The sequence below is a fragment of the Pistacia vera genome, unplaced genomic scaffold (assembly GCF_008641045.1).
Source record: "Pistacia vera cultivar Batoury unplaced genomic scaffold, PisVer_v2 Contig871, whole genome shotgun sequence".
Taxonomy (NCBI): Eukaryota; Viridiplantae; Streptophyta; class Magnoliopsida; order Sapindales; family Anacardiaceae; genus Pistacia; species Pistacia vera.
The window spans coordinates 206,323-222,846 of record NW_022196747.1 but is presented as its reverse complement, the minus strand read 5'-3'; the positions used below and the strand labels follow the sequence as shown (position 1 = coordinate 222,846).

At 33.8% G+C, this 16,524-nt stretch overlaps 2 long non-coding RNA genes and 1 pseudogene across 12 annotated transcripts; 2 read left to right on the top strand and 1 right to left on the bottom strand.

Moving 5' to 3' along the window:
* Positions 1–545: 545 nt before the first annotated feature.
* Positions 546–3,165, bottom strand: LOC116119068 (annotated as a pseudogene).
* Positions 3,166–3,388: 223 nt separating this feature from the next.
* LOC116119066 lies at positions 3,389–12,171 on the top strand. 10 transcript variants are annotated; one of them, XR_004126307.1, is made up of 14 exons: positions 5,919–5,969; positions 6,369–6,425; positions 6,919–7,105; positions 7,218–7,248; positions 7,347–7,416; positions 8,269–8,740; positions 8,886–9,020; positions 9,374–9,753; positions 10,282–10,338; positions 10,778–10,834; positions 11,100–11,177; positions 11,484–11,564; positions 11,668–11,754; positions 11,916–12,171. It is a non-coding gene; the product is annotated as an uncharacterized LOC116119066 (long non-coding RNA). The 10 variants fall into 10 exon arrangements; XR_004126302.1 differs by lacking the exons at positions 5,919–5,969; positions 6,369–6,425; positions 6,919–7,105; positions 7,218–7,248; positions 7,347–7,416 and adding exons at positions 3,389–3,439; positions 3,963–4,045; positions 4,141–4,341 and having other exon boundaries at positions 8,269–8,342; positions 8,665–8,740; XR_004126301.1 differs by lacking the exons at positions 5,919–5,969; positions 6,369–6,425; positions 6,919–7,105; positions 7,218–7,248; positions 7,347–7,416 and adding exons at positions 3,389–3,439; positions 3,963–4,045; positions 4,141–4,341 and having other exon boundaries at positions 9,374–9,393; positions 9,548–9,753.
* On the top strand, positions 5,129–5,734 carry LOC116119067. 2 transcript variants are annotated; one of them, XR_004126309.1, is made up of 3 exons: positions 5,129–5,209; positions 5,428–5,508; positions 5,637–5,734. It is a non-coding gene; the product is annotated as an uncharacterized LOC116119067 (long non-coding RNA). The 2 variants fall into 2 exon arrangements; XR_004126308.1 differs by having other exon boundaries at positions 5,617–5,734.
* Positions 12,172–16,524: the final 4,353 nt, after the last annotated feature.

Here is a 16,524-nt window from a genome sequence, read left to right as displayed (position 1 = left end):
AATAAAGAGGAAGAGGAGAAAAGGGAGAGGGGATTGAGAAAAGTTGATTAAGAATTGGGAAGGGAGGTGACTGACCCTCGAAGTCAGTCTTATCATTTTGTTTTCTCTTTTTATACTTAGCTTAATTTGCTGGATTCTCATTTGTGGATTATTGAGTGAACATGGTCTGGGTATAGTATTCGGATGTACTGATTTGCTGCCATTAATATAGAGATTCCTTGTTTTGGTTGTGACTTTGATTGGAACTGTAGCTAGATTGTGGTGTTATTTGATAAATTGCAGGTCAGGTTCTCATCACATTTGCAGCTTTATAAAGAACATTAAAATTTCTTAACAAATGACTTGGTAAGATTTTTTGGGAAAATGAAGGAAACCATTCAAGAATGAGGCCATTTTCTTCAGGATTCCTGGTTTTCAGCCAGAATCTCCCTTAGCCTTTCCTTTAATGGTTTGTTTGGGGGAAGCAATTGCTTGAATGAACTAGCTTCAATCAATCAAATAGGGGGATGTCTGATGTCTTAATCATACTATATAATACTCTCATTTATAATGCTTTCCTTGTTGAACATCAATTTAGGTGGTGTCACTGACATAAGTTCAGGTGTTCGTGTTCTGTCTTTTGTGCAGACTAAACTTTAGAAGGTGGATCAAATGCTCCAAGAATTTTTGCATCTCTGTAGAATACTCGACACAAATTTCATGTCAACCATCTTGCACAAGGAGCCTTTGTGCTGATAGAAGTGCATTTTCTAGCTGACTTCTAAGAGGGCTGCAACTCATCTTTCTCCCAAAATCATAGGACATTCATATACCATCTCTGCCTGTGGATGGGTCTTATCTTCTACATAGAAAGGCTGAATCCTTTTCCCAATCTCAATCCAGCTACAACCAGGGTTCTTCTTCAAACCAAGCTTTTTCATTTTTAATCTTAGCTTTCGTACTTCATCCCATTGCTTGACAGATGCATACATGTTCGACAAGACAATATAAGTTGATGGATCATCAGAGTCCTTCTCAATGAGCAATTTTGCAATCTTCTGTCCCAGTTCTCTATCTTGGTGCAGACGGCATGCAGAAAATAGTTTGCTTAACAGCCCAACATCCTCCTTAATCTCTGATGTGCTCTGTAGAATTTGGTAAGCTTCATGTTATCTTCCAGCACGTCCAAGAAGATCAATCAAGTACGAGTAGTGTTCAATTTCAGGCTTAATATTATACTCAGAGGTCATTTGACTGAAATAATCACAACCTTCATCAACCAATCCAGCATGGCTACAAGCTGGTAAAACTGCAAGGAAAGTGACACTGTCTGGTTTTGCATCGGATTTCTGCATTTCATCAAAAAGCTTTAAAGCCTCTAAAGCTTGACCATGAGACCCATAAGCAGTGATCATAGAAGTCCATGACCCAAGATCCCTCTTTGGTGATTTATTAAATACACTAAACGCTTCATCCACAGCACCACATTTAGCATACATGTCGAGGAGAGCCCCATGACTATTTCATTGGTTTCTAGCTCACTCTCAGCAATAAACTTGTGGAACTCTTTTCCCTTTTCTAAGGCTGCTAGCAGTGAACAAGCTAGTAAGACACTAGTGAATGTTACAGCATCTGGTTTTACACCACTTTCTTTCATGTCACCATAGAGAGCAAGGGCTTTAAAATAATCACCAGCTGTCACATATCCTGAAATCATAACATTCTAAGAAACTACATTTGTCTTGCTCATCTTATCAAAGACATTTTCAGCTGAGCTAACACTTCCACATTTAAAATAAAGATCGATAAGTGAGCTATTTATAAAAATATCAGCTTGTATTCTGTTTCTTATTAAATATCCGTGTACGAATTTACCATGTTCAAGTTTGGCTGATCTAGAACATGACATTAATATGCAACTCATTGTAGTAAGAGTTGGCTTAACTCCTTCCTCATTCATCCTCCTAAAAAGCTCAATGCATGATTTGCTATCACCTTTTGAACTGTATCCTGCTATCAACGCATTCCAAGCAACAACATTTTTCACTGGCATTTGGTCAAAAACCTCTCTAGCCATCTCCAAACAACCACATTTGCCATACATGTCCACAAGAGCAGAACCAACATAACTATAAAAAAAAATCCCATCTTTCACAAATTCTTCATGAATCTCCTTCCCTCTTTCCAGGTCCAAAAGCCTTGCACACGATGAAATAACCATCGTTAACGTCTCCAAATTGGGCTCAAACCCAGAATTTCTCATGTTCCCAAACAACTCCAACAGTTTCTCAGCTTGACCCTCCTAGTAATAACAAGAAATGACAGTATTCCAACTTGCAACATCTCTATCAGACATTTCATCAAACACCTTAATCCCATAATCAAACCTTCTGCACTTTGCATACATTCCCACAAGAGAGCTAGCGACAACAACATCCAATACAACCCAGTTCTTATCAATTGGGTATGAATCAATTGGCCATAACCAACTCTCCCTAATCCACTACAAGCCTTTAACACACTCGGGTATGTGTAACTATCGGGTTTCAAAAATGGGTGCAGCACTAACCTATCAAAAACCTCAAGGGCTTCAATGAACATATAGTTTTTAGCATAAGCAGCCATGAGGCCATTCCATAAAGAAAGGTCTAACGAATCTTCTAGGGTTTTGAAAATAAGCTTGGCATAGTGATGGTAGTGGCAAGAGAAATTATTATACAAAATTTCCGTAAGGAAATATCTCAAATGTGGATAGGGCTAAAAGATTACAACTTAAAGAATCAGAAAAACCTCCTCGGTTTTCCTTTATGAATCATGCTACATCAACAATCTCTTTTCATAAACTTTCTCTCACAATGACAGCTCATAATTACTCGAACCTAATTTATTAGGTGAGATTCAAGTGGAACCCATTATGAACTGACTAATTAAGAGTTGTCACGTCAGAATTGTGAGAGGAAGTTTTTCCGAAGAGATGGTAGGTGCGGCATTTTCCTTTACTAAATTTCAGAAAAGATGAAGGAGAGTGGTCAAATGAGGATTCCTACAACCATCTTTCAAGGCTATGGAATTACAGAGGCAACACAAGCTTTCCCGACTGGAGGTTGTCCTTAACCAAGCTCAAGGACTTAGCACTCTTTACATGCAGAAAATGTAAGCATTTGCCTCCCTTGGGAAAACTGTCATCGCTTTAATGTTTAGAAATAAAATGGATGGATAGTTTGAGAAGAGTGGGTAACGAATTTTTCGGTATAGAAAGTGTTGGCATATCTTTATCTTTTATTGTCTTCCCCAAATTGAAAAAACTTTGTTTTGGCATACGAATAAATGAGAAGGATGAGATTATGAGATTAAAAGAAATGGAGAAGAAGAAGATATTACAATGATGCCCCAAATTGAAGGCACAACCAAACAACAATGAAAGATATTTATGATTGTTGGTTGTAGGGGAAAATGAGAGGTAATATATTTTATTTTTGTTTAAGTAAATGCATCCAATGTCTGATTGAATATTTAATCAATTATTCAAATTTCATGTGTTTAAATAATATTTATTCATAGATTTAGAGTTAATTTAATGGTCCAAATTCAACCGTTAGTAAATTTTTACTTCCCATTTCCAAGTTAATTGACTAATTATTATTATATTCTTTGATATTGACTTTTCATTTCATTGTCTTTACATTGAAATGAAAGAGATTGGTCTTCAGTTGTTTTAATAAAAATAGGAATACAATTTCTTGAATGTAATTTTAGCTTTATAAAATTAATTTTATTTCATCAAAATTTTATTCTCTTATTACTTATTTAAATTTTATTGTAAAATCAAAGAATGCTTTGGCCATTAATACAAGATAAGGTACATGGGCCTTGTGCTAGAGATCAGTATTTGCAGAGTTAATTAATTAAATTAATAAACATCTTAAATATATATTAATTAATTTATACTAAGGCATGTATTTGTATTGTTCTTCTATTTATAGTTTCAATGCAGCATTTTGTCCTCTGGAAGAAGGAAGTAATGGGTGTTATGAGGAGAGTAGTCGGAACGAGAACTCAGTTAATGGTTGGTTGTGAATTTCTCTTTTCTTTCTTCATTTCTGATGTTTAAAAGCACTTCAAAACATTGTGTTCTAATTTAATTATTTCTTTAATTTGCAGAACTGATTTACTATTTGGGCTACCTATCCTGAGAATTTACAATTTCATTTCACCGATCAGTAGAGAAAATACTTCAGCTCAAAGCAATAAAGGACCAATTTTTATTGGTCAATCGCGGTAACTTCATTGAGGCAATTCTGACAAAAAGCTATTTTGCCTGATGAAACAAGTGCTAAATCTTTTGGTTTTCACGCTTTCTTGGTAAGCAGCAACTCATCTATATTTTCCAGCTGCCCTTTTTATATTAAAACAGAGACAATCCTTGTAGTGGAAGTGTATGATTTCTGTTAGTCCCACATTGCTTCCTTTAATTTCTATGATTTTGGGTCCAATGAATTAAGAAAATTATTACTACAAGACAACTGAATTTTTAATTCTGACAAAAATATCTGAATATTATATTAAACATGATTTTAGATATTAAACATCATTTTTCTTCATTCCAAGGCATGCATTCTCTATTTTTAGTTTCTAATTTCATCAAATTTTCAGTTATGGAAGAGAAGAAGAATGGCTGTAAGAGGCTATTCGGAAGAACACCAGTAATGGTTTGTTATGCTTTCTACTATTTCTTCAGTTCTCTATGTTTAAATAGAAAGCATGTCACTGCTTTGTGTTTCTGATTCTGTTATTGACTCTAATATGCTGAAGTGATTTACTGTTTCAATGGCTTCCTATATATGGTGAGAGTTTGCAGTTTCTGTCTCTCATCTATGTAGGAAATACTCAAGGGCAAAGCAGTAAAGGACCATTTTTAATAGTCAATGACAGCATTTGTAACAAGAAGAAACTTTTGCCTGGTGAAACAAGTGCTGAATGTTTTGTTTTCACATTTCTTGGTGAGCTGGCATCAAATCTATATTTCTATCTCCTACATGATTCTTGAATTAGCATTATCACTGTCATTCATCCTTTTCATTGTCTGATAATGATAATTTCGTGATCTTTTCCTTTTTACTAAGGCATACAAATCTCTATTTGATCACAGTTCCAAATAGGTGCCTTCGAACAAACGTGGAAGAGATGAAGGACAAATGTAGGACAGTATGTACTCAGAAGGATTCAAACGGTTGGTTCTGCTTTTTTAACTTCTCTGTTTTTTGCTTCATGTTTAAATGAGAAAGTACATCACAGCATTATTAATGTTACTATAAATTCTTTAGTATTTATATAGAATTGTTGGATTGCTCTTTTTTCAGGTAGCCTTCTCTACTTAGCAGGGACATTGAAAAGCCATGTTTTCTCTAGCTAATTAAACTTGATTTTGATATGTTCATTTTGATGCAGAGAAAGGGAAGTTTAAGATGTCATGAGTTTGCTGAAGAATGAAGGTTTTATTATGATGCATTAAGAAGTTTAAGAATCAAGGTTTGTCATCAATTGTTAATGTTTTCTTGGTTCTTGTTGCATTTTTTTTCTTGATCAAATTGTTACCTATATTGAGAAAAAACTTCTGTTTGAGCTTATTAAAACCAGGGATCAAATTTGATCAACAGGAAGACTTTGTATCATACTGGAAAACAGTGACAGGCTAGGAAATATCTGATGTATCCGTGCTTCTTGGAGGTCATAATCTGACTTTTCGTACATCATTTTTCTGGTACTGCTTAATCTGTTTTTTAATTTAAACTGAAAGTCGTATAATTTTCAATTTATAGTTTCATATTTCAGCTTTCTCAATGATGGTTCCTGTTCTTTCTTTATTTCTTGATTTCTAGTTAGGAAGCATATCACAGTTTTATGTTTATTTCTTTGATGTAAGTGAAGAAGAGATCATCAGAGTAAATACTGGAGGTCATAAAAATGCAGAACCAGTTTATCTCATTTATGTAAGAAAACTTTGCATGATGAAACAAGGGCTCAATCCTGTTATTAACATTTCCAGCTGATCCACATTTGTATCTCCTGCATGCTTCTTGCATATAACGAATTGTTATTGATAATAGATAATTGAAACAGAGCATTTTGGATCAAGTGAAAAACACATTTAGTAATAGCTTTCACAACAGTAATTTTGGTAAATAGAAAACTCCTTTTCTAACTTTTGTAAAGGATTTAATTATAAGACAAATTTTTCAGCTGTTTTGGGCATTTTCAAAGATAAATTTTTTAAAAACAGAAAACTGTTTTTCAAAACAGAGCTTTAAGAAATTTGTGCCTAACATATTTCAAAGAATGATGTCAAATAGCTCCGTTAAATAACTGTCAATGCCTTTCTCTTATGCCAGGGAGCTTCCCCAGTTGCTCTGGATTCCCTTCATGAAACACTTGGATGAGTCACTGAGGTTGGTTTTCTCAATTTTTCTAGCTTGAGGATATTGAAAATTTAAAAAGCCATTTACTTCTTAAGAGATCTTTACCTGTTTATGTTAGTTTTGATGCACTGAATTGAGTTTAAATGCCATGAAAGTCATGAAGAATCAATGTTGAAATATGATCAATATATATGACAGAAGTTGGCAGAATGAAGTTGGAAATATCTACTATGAGATTAATCATATGTTATATTTTTTGTGCGATTATTTTCTTTTTACTAAGGCATGCAAATTTCTTTTTGGTCACATTTTCAAATTTCAACCATTAAACCAATATGGAAGAGAGGAACTTATTTTCTGAAAAGGACTCAACTGGTTGGTTGTGCTTTCCCACTTCCCTGGTTTTTCTTCATGTTTAAACTAGAAAACATGTCACAGCATTATTAATAGTTCTCTAAATTCTTTAATTTCTATGCAGAACTGATTGATATATCTGTCATTTGCTTTCTCTTACTTTTCTCAGGGAGCTTCTCAAATTACGGTGGATTCCCTCAATGAAATCATTTGATGACTCATTGAGAAAGGCTTCTTTTCTTTGTTATCTCTATCTACTAAGGGGGGACGTTGAAAAGCCATGTTCTCTCTATTAACATTTAATTTTGTTGCAGGCAGTCAAGTTTAAGATGTCATGAATTTGCTCAAGAATCAAGGTTGAAATATGAAACCAATTTGCAGTCTTTTCCTAAACCAAGAGTGTTATATGTACTAAGAAATTTGTTCTATTTGAGCTTATTGAAAGCAGTTATTAATTTCCCTTTACAGGACTTTTAAGTATTTTATAACCCCAATTCAAGTACGTGCTTTTTTTTTTTTTCCCCAAATTCCTTTTTACTAAGATATGTAATCTTCTATTTAAGGTTGCATGTTTCATCAAAATATTTACTGTTCCAGAGATGCATTTTGCGGCATGGGAGAGAGGAAGAATGGTTTTTGCAGAGTTGCCGAACAAACTCAATTAAGGGTTGGTTATGCTTTCTCAATTTTGCTCTCTGTTCTTTCTTTAATGCTTGATGTTTAATGTGAAAGCATATCTGAAGAAAATTGGTTCTGTTATTTCTGGATGGTTACTAACTATGCTGATAATTTCAATTTTCTGTTAAACATTTGAGGTTGCGACAATGGAGGACAAAATTACATCATGCACTTAAGAAAACTTGATTGAGGCACTTGCAAGCAAAAAGAAAATTTACAAGATGAAACAATTGCTCAAAACCTGGTCTTCACCTTTACTTAGAAAACTAGCATTTCATACTGTTTAAATTTTGTCTGGCTTGGAAAATGTTTAAGTGCTTTTTTCTGTCATTTTGTACTAAAGCATGTAATTTTCTATTTATACTTTCAAATTTCACCAAATAGTCATTGTTTCAGTGCAGCATTCTGCACTATGGAGGATAATAGGTGTTAGAAGAGTAGTTAGAGGAACTTAGTTAATGGTTGGTTGTCAATTTCTCTCTTCTTTCTTCCTTGCTGATGTTTAAAAGCACTTCACAACATTGTGTTCTGATTCAGTTATTTTTATAATATGTAGAGAGGCAAGTTTAAGATGTCATGAATTGTTACCTATATTAAGACATTACTTCTGTTTGAGCTTATTAATATCAGGGATCAAATTTGATCAACAAAACTTTGTATCATGCTGGAAAATAGTGACATGCCAGGAAATATCTGATGTATCCGTGCTTCTTGGAGGTCATAATCCCACTTTTCATACATCAATTTTCTGGCAATTTTTAAGCTCTTTCCTTATTTTAGCTAAAAGCTGTATAATTTTTAATTTATAGTTTCATATTTCATCAAATATTTATCTTCTCAGTCCAGCATTTCACCTTATCAAGGAGAGGAGGAATTAATGGCATTAAAAGCGTGGTCCAGAGAACTCAATCAGTGGTTGGATATGCTTTCTCAATGCTGCTTTCTGTTCTTTCTTTGTTTCTTGATTTCTAATTAGGAAGCATATCAGAGTATTATGTTTATTTCTTTGATGTATGTGAAGAAGTGATCATCAGAGTCACTACTGGATGCTATAGAACTGCAGGACCAATTTATCTCATTTAAGGAATGAAACATTGTTGAAGCGCTTGTAAACAAAAAGATAATTTGCCAGATGAAACAACAGTTCAATCCTGTTCTTAACATTTCCTGGTTTGTATCTCCTGCATGCTTCTTGCATAGAGCAAATTGTTATTGATAGTAGATACTTGAAACACAGCATTTTCCAAAAATTCTGGAACTTTGAAGAAAGGAAGAGTGGTTTTCGGGAAGTAGCCAAAAGAACTCTATTAATGGTTGGTTATGCTTTCTCAACGTTGTTTCTTTTCTTTCTTTAGTTCTTTATGTTTAATTGAAAAGCCCATCACATCATTTTGTAACTGGTTCTGTTATTTCTTTGATGGTTGCTGACTATGCTGATAATTTCAAATTTCTATTAAGCATTTGAGGCCGTAGGAATGGAGGGGAGAATTACAACATTCACTGAAGAAAATTTGACCGAGGCATTTGTAAGGAAAAAAAAAAAATTTGCCAGATGAAACAAGTGTTCAATCCCTAGTCTTCAACATTCACTTGGTAAGCTAGCATTTCATGCTGTTTATTTCTATCTTCTACTTTCTCTTGAAAAAGAAGTCAGATTGAGGTACTTGTTACATTCCTTTTCTTGATCAAGTTTTGCATATATTAGGACATTTGTTTTCGTTGAACTTACTGAAACCAGGCATCTGATTCCCGTAGCAGAACTTTATATCATACTGGAAAAAATTGTCCTTCTATTATATTAAGGCTGGAAAGGTCATAACCCCACTTTCTTTACATCAATTTTCTGACAATGTTTAAGTGCTTTTCTTTCTTTTATACTAAGGCATGTAATATTCTATTTATGGTTTCAAATTTCATCAAAAATATTTATTGTCTGATCTGTGCAGCATTTTGCATTATGGAAAAGGTGAAGAGTGGCATTAGGAGAGTGGTTGAAAGAACTCAGTCTCAGTTGATATTTTGTTTTGCTTTATCACTATTCTTCATCCTTTCTTCATTTCATAATATTTAAATAGAGAGTTCATCAGAGCCTCGGGTTTCTGATTTTGTTTAATGTGCAGAACTGATTAACTAGTTGTCTGCCTAAGCTGAGAATTTCCAAATTCTGTAACTGATTCGCTGAGGAAATACACAAGGGAAAAGCAATGAATTAATGATCAATAATAATCATCGTTCAATGTCAGAAATTTCTGTGGGACACTTGTAACAGAATGCAAATTTGCCCGTTGAAACCAGTGCTACATCTTTTGGATTTCACATTTTCAAGGTCAGTACATCTGATATATGTTTCTATCTCCTACTTGCTTCTTGAAAAGAACAAGTTGTTGTTGACAATACCCAAGTTGGTTTTAAGTATTAGCATCATCAATGTCAGTTGTATTCCTGTAAATAATTGTTGAATTTTCATGTCACATTGTGCTTTTGCGTCAAATGTTCATGGAATGATAAATTGATCAAGATTCAAGACAAGGAATTAAGAGTTTAAATGGAAGGTTTAATCATATTCTTGTTAACTGCTCTCTTATTTTGAAATTTCTGGAGATAATGTGTTTAAGAAATTTAACTTTTATCTACACACACACACACACATACTCACACTTTATTTTCTGTTTTCATCCAATGAAATGTTAAGATTTAAGAGGGTGCATTTTAAATCTAGATAGTGAGAGAAACACATCCAGTAACGGCTTTCAAAAACTAATTTTGACAAAAACACTTCAAGTAACAATTCATTTTTTCGATTGATGTCAAACAGGTTTGTTAAACTATTGCTAATGCCTTTCTCTTATGCCAGGGAGCTTCTTCAATTGCACTGAATTCCCCATATGAATTACTTTTATGGTTCATTGAGGTTTGTTTTCTGAATGTTTATGCATCAAGCATTTTGAAAATTTAAAATGCCGTTTACTTCTGATCAAAACTTGACCTTTATATGCTAGTTTAGATGCAGTAAATTATATGACAGATGTTGGCAGAATGAGGTTGTTTTTGCACTTCCTTTAAGGGCTTAAAAGTTATTGAAACAAGGCATCAGATTTCACGTACAGAACTTTCTATCATCCTATATATATCTTCTATCAGTTGTTTCAACCACTTTTTGTGATACAATTTTTAAAAACAGAACATTGTTCTTAAGGTTATATTAGTGTTTGAAGAGAATTATATCAGCCTTACAAAATTTTATTGTCTTTTGTTTTTCAAATTCATTAGTTGAAAACAAGTTATAAAATGATGCTAAACAGGGCTAAATGCATTGACTTTATCTTACCATTGAATTCCTCTTTTGTCAGGGAACTACAATTGGAGAACTGAATTTAATCTTTGAATTCTTTTGATGGCTCATTGAGGTTTGTTCTGATTATTTTTCTATGTCATTAGGTATTGAAAATTTAAAATGCCGCTTTCTTTTTTATGAAACTTGCTTTTGAAATGTCCTTAGATATCAAAATAATCAAATTTAAAATCTCATGAATTTCTTGAAGAATCAATGTAGAAATACTATTCATTTATGACAGAGTAGCGTGGGCAGAATGAGTTATTTTTTTTTTTATTTTTTTTTACTTAGAGATTACTTGAATTGAAACTTTGAGCTAAATTTCAGTTATTGATCAGAAAATGAAGGATAGACATAAATGCAGGAGACGTCATTGATCAATTTGTGATAAAAGGGGAATAGGTCTGATGAAACAGGTAATTTAATTTGTTTAATTACACTTTTTTTATTTTCAAAAGGCAACTATTCCTTTCGTTGGCCCAAAGTTTAAGACATTAGTTGTCATTGAGCTTACGTGAAACTAGGCACCAAATTCCCTTTTCTTGACAGAACTTTGTATCATTTTAGAAAAAGTTTAATGAGAGGCCTAGAAATATTTTGTATAGCCTATGTTCGAACTCATTGAAGGTCATAACCCCACTTTTTATACTTCAGTTTTCTGATAATGTTTTAAGTTTTTTTTTTTTAAATTTATACTAATGCATGTTATTTTCTATTTTTAGTTTCAAATTTCATCAAATTTTCGGGTTATGGAAGAGAGGAAGAATGTCGTTAGGAGAATAGTCAAAAGAACTCAACTAATGGTTGGTTATGCTTTGTCTCTAATCTTTTATTCTTTCTTCATTTCTTATGGAAAATTTATCATAACTTTGTGTTTCTGATTATGTTATTTGCTTTAATACATAGAACTGGTTACTAGCTGGGCTACCTGTCCTGAGAGTTTACAATTGTGTGAGAGTTCAATGGCAAAAACTTCGTTGAGGCATTTGCTTGGTGAGTAGCATCTCATCTATATTGTTATCTTCAACCTTTTTTTTTTCAAAATTTTTTGAGAATTCTAAATCACCTATGGATATTCAAGCCTTTTTGAGAATTAACATATAATCATTGTCATATACAATCCTATAAACAATACTTCTATTTCCTTGTCACAGTGTGCTTTGCAACAAATGATCATGGCATGACGAATTTATCAGGACGAGGAAGTCAAACATAATGGTACAAGTATGCTAGATGAGATAAAATATAAATCATTTTGAAGGTTATTGTGACGATAGGACTAAATTCAATGGGAAGGTCTCATCACCATATTAGCACGGTGATTATGGGTGAAGCAATTGTTTCCGGTGTCCTACAGCAGCTCACTTCAATCATTGGTAAAGGGATACAGCAGGAGGTGACGCTAGTCATTGGTGCTTAAAAAGAAGTTAAAAAGCTTAGGAACAATCTTCAAGCTGTGCTCATTGATGCAGAGGAAAGACGAGTGAAGGAGAGAAACGTCAGAGTCTGGTTTCCCCTGCGGGCATCTCAGATTCCCTTGCTTTTATCTTTGAGAGAGTTGCATTTCCGGTTGAAATTTCAGCTGATGTCGGTCCAGTGGTAGTTCTCAGCCACCTATCATATAGGAGTTGAAACTGAAAATACTGTAACAGCTACAGGTCCAAAACCCTTTTTATTAAATTGTTGACGCCATCAAATCTGGCAACAAACACCACCATGAGATATTGTAAAGCAAAACAACATTACAAAGCTTTCTGCCTAATTCTTATCAAGAGTACCAAATAAACTATTGAATAATGATATGAGGAGTGGCTTGTATATGAATCATTTATTCTTACCAAGAGTACCAAATAAACTATTGAATAATGATACAAGGAGTGGCTTGTACATGAATCATTTAATCAACAGTAACGCTACAAACGCCGAAAATTGGTACCGAAAATTTGCGTCGAAATATTGAATTTTGGAAATACAAATAAGTCGGGGCGTAGCATCTGACTCGAACGTCGCCATGTAAGACATAATAGAAGACTTCTGTAAATGGACAGCCATCCTACATTTTCGGACGGCCGTCTATACTTCCTGGATAGTCATTCATTCAGGAATGGATGACGGTCCATATAACATATATAAAAATAAACTAAAAATAAATGGAGAACCGTCCAAATACCATGGACATGTGTCTCTTTAATATGGATGGTCGTCTATATAATTTGGATGGCCATTGATCGTGACAAGTCATGAAGCCATTTGTTTGGACCCAAACACTTGTCGCTGTTGCGAGTTCTATCAAGAAGGCTGGATTTAGCTTGGCATCTTCTTGAAATGCAAAATGAACATGACCACGTCGATACCCGAAAAGGGTAACTATTACTCGACTGCCTAAACCTTTATGATAAGACGACCGGCCCTTACCAAATATAGTAAGTGCTGATTGGAGCTTAGAAATTGCAGCAACTGGGAACTTCTTCCTCTGAGCTGGCAGCTCCGTTATTTGAGTGGGAACTGATATTGTAAGCCCCTCTTCTTTTTCCTCCTAACAGGATTTGGTTAAGATTTCTTCGGTATCATCTTAATCTTCAACTTTCTTTCTCCAGTTGAAGTATCTCCTGGAGATATGACGACCGGCTCTTACCAAATATAGTAAGTGCTGATCGGAGCTTAGAAACTGCAGCAACTGGGAACTTCTTCCTCCGAGCTGGCAGCTCCATTATTTGAGTGGGAACTGATATTGTAAGCTCCTCTTCTTTTTCCTCACATGATTTGGTTAAGATTTCTTCCGTATCATCTTCATCTTCAACTTTCTTTCTCCAGTTGAAGTATCTCCTGGAGAATGAGAAAGAAGAGTCATGAGGGGTTTTGGCCATGATTGTCTTCATTTTTGACAGCAAAAGACTCAAAGAAAGTTCAAGTCTTGAGAGACTTGTGAGACTTGAAGAGAGAAGAAATCAAGTAGTAAAGATGAAAAAGAAAGAGAGATTAATCACGTTTATTTCTTGTATGTAACGGTTATGTAGGGTGAATTTATTCTTGGTTGTATATTTTTTTGTCAGCCCTGTGGGACTAAAGGGACTTGTAAAAGGATCCTGACAAAAGGAAGGTGAACAGCCCCACCTAACTGAGCACCAGGAATTAAGCACCAGGAATTAAACAAAGGAATTGGAGAAGGAGCTTAAAGACAAGAAAGGGCGATGGAAAATAGACAAAAGAGAGGTGATATAAAACAGTAGTGGAATCTGGGGAGACAATAGCCTTGTGCTGTTTCTTTATCAATGTGTGGGAGACAATAGCCTTAAGGACTCATGTGTGGACTATCGTCCACATTAGATAGACGGGCGTCCATCCAGTGCGCTTATTTGAACGCCGTCCATATTAAAGGGATGCCCATTCCTAGTATTTTGATGAGAGTCCATTGATTTTTTATTTACTTTTAAATATTTTTTATGGACCGTCATCCATTCCTGAATGAATGGCTATCTAGAAAGTATGAACGGCCGTCCGAAAATGTTAGACAGTTGTCCATTTACAAAAGTCTTCTATTGTCCTATGTGCTGATGTCCGAGTCAATACCACGTATTTTGGTGCAAATTTTGGGTATCAATTTTCGGTGTACATAGCATTTTTGTTTAATCAAACACTCTAAGTGCTCGATTGAGAGGAAGTAGCCTGATTTACCCTTCCTTTCAACAATTTATCAACTGGGGTTTGCCCGGACTTGTTACAAATCTGCACATGTTATATATCCAAACTCCAGACTTCTATTCATAAATTACGAAGTTACATGAAAGATAATAATTTAATCACTCAGTCAAAAGATCCCTCAACTTCGATCCCAAAACAGAACTCCCACGTTAACTCGCAATCAAAGAACCCCCACCTGACAAATCCCTGAAAGAAAACAGTAAATCAGGTAAGTTCACTCTGAACCAAGCACTTGACTTCTTTGATTACATGATGGATATCCAACCCACTCCTCCGATATCATCATTCAATATTTTTTTCGGAGCATTTGCTAAGAAATACGCTCTTTCGCTCTATAATTATGTTGGATTTTCACAATTTAGATTATTGTTCTTCTATGTGAATGATTTTTGAAAGATAATCTACTACAGAGAAAATAACTTATATAAGATAATTAAAAGATATTGTGGAATGGGTTGTTTAGGATTTTGACCTGTTATTTTTTCGGGCTAGCTCTATAACGATTTTGGCCCAATCGGAGTTGAGCCCGTTTAGCTTATTGTTCTTCTATAAATGGATTACAAGACGTTTATATTTAATGAAAAATGTTACATTCATAACCTCTTCGCACAATCTCAACGTGACAGTTAGTATTAAGTCTCACTTGATAAATTGCGGTTGATCAATTGCGAGCTATCATATTGAGGTTATGAGAAGAGGTTAGCAAGGGTGTAGCATTACTTTATATTTATATATGCTCACAAAGTAATATTAATATATTGGTTTTGATTTTTCAAGATTTTGAAAACATGATATACCTCTATTATCCATTTTATCAATTCTTCTCTTCTATATAAAACTGCATTGAAATAGTTGAATCATTCAAATTGAGTCTATTTTGCACATGTTATAAGAAATATATATGCTCTTTTGCTCTACAATTATATAGGACGTAAATAAATCTCTTTTATTTATATTTTCATAAGTTTTATTTTATTATAAAGAAAATCTACTATAGAGAAGAAAAAATAACTTAGGTAATAAGATTATTAAAAGATCGAAAATGATAGAGCCACCGAAGGTTGCGTACCAAATCTGTGCACCAAATGACGTGACAAAATCCTGACGTTGATTAATATTAACTGATAATAAATAAACGGTCAGGATTTTGTCACGTTATTCGGTGCACAGATTCGATGCGCAACCTTCGGTGCTGTAGCATTACTCTTAAAAGATATCATGTGGAATGGGCTGAACAGATTTTCACCTATTATTTTTTCTAATTTTGGCCCAATGTGAGTTGATCCCCATTTAGCTGATTGTTCTTTTATAGATTGATTACAAGACGTTTATATTTATACATGCTCACAAAATAATATTAGTAGATTGTTTTGATTTTTCAAGATTTTGAAAACATGATATACCTCTACTATCAAAGGAATTCACTAATCCATTTTATCAATTCTTCCCTTTTATAAAACTCCATTGAAATATTGGAATCATTCGAAATGAGTCCATTTTACGTTCTCTCAATCTAGATCCCTTTCTTCTATGTGGCTTGATTTTGATTTTGGCTTTCTTACTTCTTAGTTCTGATTTTGATTTTTAGTAGGTATCGTAGGCTCAAAAAAGCTGGGATCCCACACATATTTATTTTATTTTGAATTTTTTTTTTTCTTTCAAATAGACCAAATCTACCATTAATATTGATGTAGATATTGAACTTTTGAAGAAAACTTTCTGCCTGTTTTGCTATCATGATTTATAATTATATGTATGCTTAGAAGTTGTATTTACCATTTTTTGGTATGATTATTTAAAAAAATAATCAACAAGTAAAATGTGACTTATATTCAAATTCTATATCAATACAAAGAAATCTTTCACTATTAAATTGAATTCTGAATTAGAATTGTTTTTGTATTTTAAATCCTGGAAAATTAGGATGCTTGTGAGATATAATATCAATTCTATGTGAGTTGAACTATGATCCTTTTGAAACAGTCATAGTATGCTCATCGATCTCTCGTTGGTTGTTCCCGAATTTCATTATCTGTAGCCATAACTTTTTGTACTGGTTTA